Source organism: Apium graveolens, chromosome 2, assembly GCF_009905375.1.
Source record: "Apium graveolens cultivar Ventura chromosome 2, ASM990537v1, whole genome shotgun sequence".
NCBI lineage: Eukaryota > Viridiplantae > Streptophyta > Magnoliopsida > Apiales > Apiaceae > Apium > Apium graveolens.
In genome coordinates, this window is record NC_133648.1 from 114,325,206 (window position 1) to 114,329,154 (window position 3,949).

A 3,949-nucleotide genomic window follows, 5' to 3' on the forward strand; every position below is an offset into this window, starting at 1 on the left:
TAGCATTGTCCGACCAGCTATCACAGCTAATACCTTTGAGATCAAGCCTGGAATAATTCAATGGGTGCAGAATTCAATCCAGTTTGGGGTTCTTCAACGGAAGATCCCAATATGCACATTAGGGATTTCATTGAGATCTGTGACATCTTCAAGTTCAACTGTGTTTCTGAAGATTCTGTGAAGCTGAGACTGTTCCCATTCTCTCTGAGGGACAAGGCTAAGAGCTGGTTACACTCTCTACCAGCTTGTACGATTACTACTTGGGAAGATCTTGCTCAGAAGTTTCTTACTAAATTCTTCCCTATAGCGAAGACAGCTGCAATCAGGAATGCTCTTACTCAATTTGTGCAGGAATCAGGAGAATCTTTATATGAAGCTTGGGAGCGCTACAAGGAGATGCTTAGGAAGTGTCCTCATCATGCAATGCCTGATTGGATGATCATCACTTGTTTTTACAATGGGTTGGGAGCACAGTTTAGACCCATGCTCGATGCAGCATCAGGCGGAGCATTATGGGCAAAGAGCTATGAGGAAGCTTATGATCTAATTGAACTGATAGCTACAAATGAATATCAGTATCCAACCCAGAGATGTCCACGGGGCAAGGTAGCAGGAGTTCTTGAAGTGGATAGAGCTACGGCTATCACTGCTCAACTAAAGGCGTTGTCTATGAAGATCGATTTTTTGGCTAACTATGGTGTTAAGCAGATAATTAGTGTTTGTGAGTTGTGTGCAGGTCCGCATGTGACGGAGCAATGCGCTATATCTAGTGACTCAACTCAGTTTGTGAGCAACTTTCAGAGATTGCAACAACCAGTTCCAGACACTTATCATCCTGACAACTGGAATCATCCTAACTTCAGTTGGAGCAACAATCAGAATACGATGCAACAGCCGTTCCAGCAGTTTGGAAATAAGCTATTCAACCCTCCTGGTTTTCAGCAACAAATTACACCAAAACAACAAACTCATGGTGCATATCTATCTTCGAATGAAAAATCTGAATTGGAGGAGTTGCGGCTTATGTGCAAAAGCCAGGCTCTTATATGCCAAAGCCAGGTTGTTTCTATCAAGACTCTGGAGAACCAAATAGGGCAAATTGCTAATGCCTTATTGAATTGACCACCAGGAATGCTTCCTAGTGATATAGAAGCCAATCCAGGCAAGAGGGAAGTTGAAGAACAGGTGAACGCCATCACCTTAAGGTCTGGAAAGGTTGCAATCCCCCAAATTCAGCAAGATGAAGAGCCTGAAAAATCTCAAGTTTCAGAAAATGAAGTTGTGGCTGAAGAAGAAGTGTTGAAGGAAGCAGAGGTGGAACCATGGAAGACTACTGTGTAACACACTCCTCCCTAGGGTAATACAGGGGAGAAACATATCTATCCTCCACCTCATTTTCCTAAGAGGCTGCAGAAGAAAAAGCTGGATAAGCAGTTTAAGAAGTTTTTGGAGGTGTTCAAGAAACTTCATATCAACATACCTTTCGCTGAATTTCTTGAACATATGCCTAGTTATGCGAGGTTTATGAAAGGTATTCTCTCTCGAAAAGTGAAGCTCGATGACTTAGAGACCATTGCTCTAACGGAGGAATGCAGTGTTGTGTTACAATAGAAGTTGCCTCCGAAACTTAAAGATCCTGGAAGCTTCACTGTTCCTTGCACCATCGGAAACTTGTCGTTCGACAAGTGTTTATGTGATTTAGGAGCTAGCATCAATCTGATGCCCTTATCTATCTTCAAGAAGCTTGGTCTGCCTGATCCGAAACCAACATACATGTCATTGCAACTAGCTGACCGTTCCATCGCTTATCCAGGAGGTATAGTGGAGGATGTCTTGTCAAGGTGGATAAACTCATCTTCCCTGCTGACTTTGTAATTCTTGATTTCGAGGAAAATAAAAAGATTCCCGTTATCTTGGGAAAACCATTCTTAGTGACTGGCCGAACTATGATCGATGTGTAAAAAGGAGAGCTTTCGATGAAGGTTCACGATCAAAATGTCACTTTTAAAGTGTTCAAGGAAATAAAGTTACCCACATATAAAGAGGAGTGCTTTAAAGTAGAGCAAATGCAGGTTTTGAATGCACCTCTGTGGCAGAGGAAGTTGGATTTTCCATTCGATTCTCTTGGGTTAGCAGAGCTAAAAATTTCTCAGGAGCTTTTTGAACCATATATTCAAGAAGCTCCCATACTTGAGCTCAACCGAAAGCCAGATCACTTGAGTTATTCATTCTTAGGTGCACCCCATGATAAGGGGTTGGGATATATTTTTGATGATGTAGATAGTGGCTGGACGGATCTTCCAGTGCCTACAGAGGGTTATTTTCATGCGCCACGGACAGTTGATAGGTTTGGTCTTGGTGATGAACAGTATAGAAGATTGATTAGGCGTATGGAGGCCATGCATGTCATCCACCGATATTTTGCTGAAGATTTGACACACACTTTCGGTACTGTTGTCCGAGATATGGGTGGCGAGGTAGATTGGCCACCTGATCCTCCACCCAACAAGGGTGACTCTCCCGCTAATTAGGTATGCCTGAAATCCTTATTATTACCTTCCATGAGGACATTGAAAATTTTAAGTTTCGGGGTGATAATGTAAGGATTAGTAGTGTGTGTGTCCATATAAATTCATATAGATTCATATTGTGTGTTTAGTTGTAGTTCATTCATATTTTTTGCATGATTATTCATTTAGGACATATTTGTTTGTTTTTATGTGATTTCATATAGTTGCATTTGCATGCATATTTAGCATGATCCCTTAAGATGAACTATGATATTTGATTAGTTGATGTTGATTTCAATGTGGTGATGACGAATAGAGGGATGTTTAAGTCTTAATGAATTGATTTGCATGCCAGAAACAAATATTTTCACAAAGTCTTATAGGGTTGCTTTTGATCTAGATCATGATCATACTTGTTTTTTGTTGAGATTTAATCACTTGGTTATATTTAGAATTTGTGATATTCTCGTAATGACGTAAAAACACTGATTTTTTTATCTGGAGAAAAACTTGGATTTCATTGCTAGTTGTTGTAAGGCTAGGCGTCAAATGGCTAGTAGCCGGCTCATATTTTTATGAGTAGTCTAGGGTTGAATGAGATGGAGCGAACCCACTCATTCAGAAATTATTGAAAATTAAGAAAAAAAGAGAGAAAAAAATAGAAAAAAAGTATGTGTTTATGCATAATTGATCAAGAGTGAGCTCCGTAATACTCGAGTTATTAAGTTCTAGGGGACTTTGTGCCTAGTGACCTAAAACTTTTATAATCTGGGATCCGCTAACCTAACGCTCGCTACATGGGTATTATTTTATAAGTCTTTTGGGACCTCATTCATTGCACGGTCAAATAAGCATCTTTGCTATGTGTTCAACAATAGTGTGAATCCTTGTATAACTCTAGTAGAAAGGAGGTGTTGTGAGTCATAATGCGTTTATTGTCTATTTTGTTTATAAACTTTTGATTGTTTTGATGATAGATAAGTTATGGTTATTGATCTAGTATCGAGAGATATCTGTTAAGCATTCCATACACGCACGTTTCTGGTTTATGAGTTGGTTTGTGGGATTTATTCGAGCTCTGTTTAAAGTCATTGCATTCTTAGAGGCATTGACTTATTCATTTGGTTATGGTTATTCTGAGGGGATCGATTGCATTATCATTTAGTTGCATTTACGTAGTTGCATTCATGCATTATGTTTGTTTTGTAGTTTTGAGTCTGTTTATCCTTGAGGACAAGCATCGATTCAAGTTTGGGGGTGTGATAAGTGGATTTTATATCCACTTGGAATGCTTTATTACAAGCTTAAATTGGTGTTTTGGACTCAAGTTGTTGGTATTTTGATGTGTTTTTGTGTTATTGCATTTCAGGTATTAGTTAAAGGAAGAAAGGAGCTTTTAAAGGAAATATGATAAAAAGTGATCAGATTTGGAAGCCTAT

The 3,949-nt window shown here is 39.3% G+C and overlaps 1 non-coding gene across 1 annotated transcript; it reads right to left on the reverse strand.

Annotated features, from left to right (window-relative positions):
• Window positions 1–318: 318 nt before the first annotated feature.
• LOC141710098 (small nucleolar RNA R71) lies at window positions 319–425 on the reverse strand. The gene has a single exon (XR_012570636.1). It is a non-coding gene; the product is annotated as a small nucleolar RNA R71 (small nucleolar RNA).
• Between the last annotated feature and the right edge of the window lie 3,524 nt (window positions 426–3,949).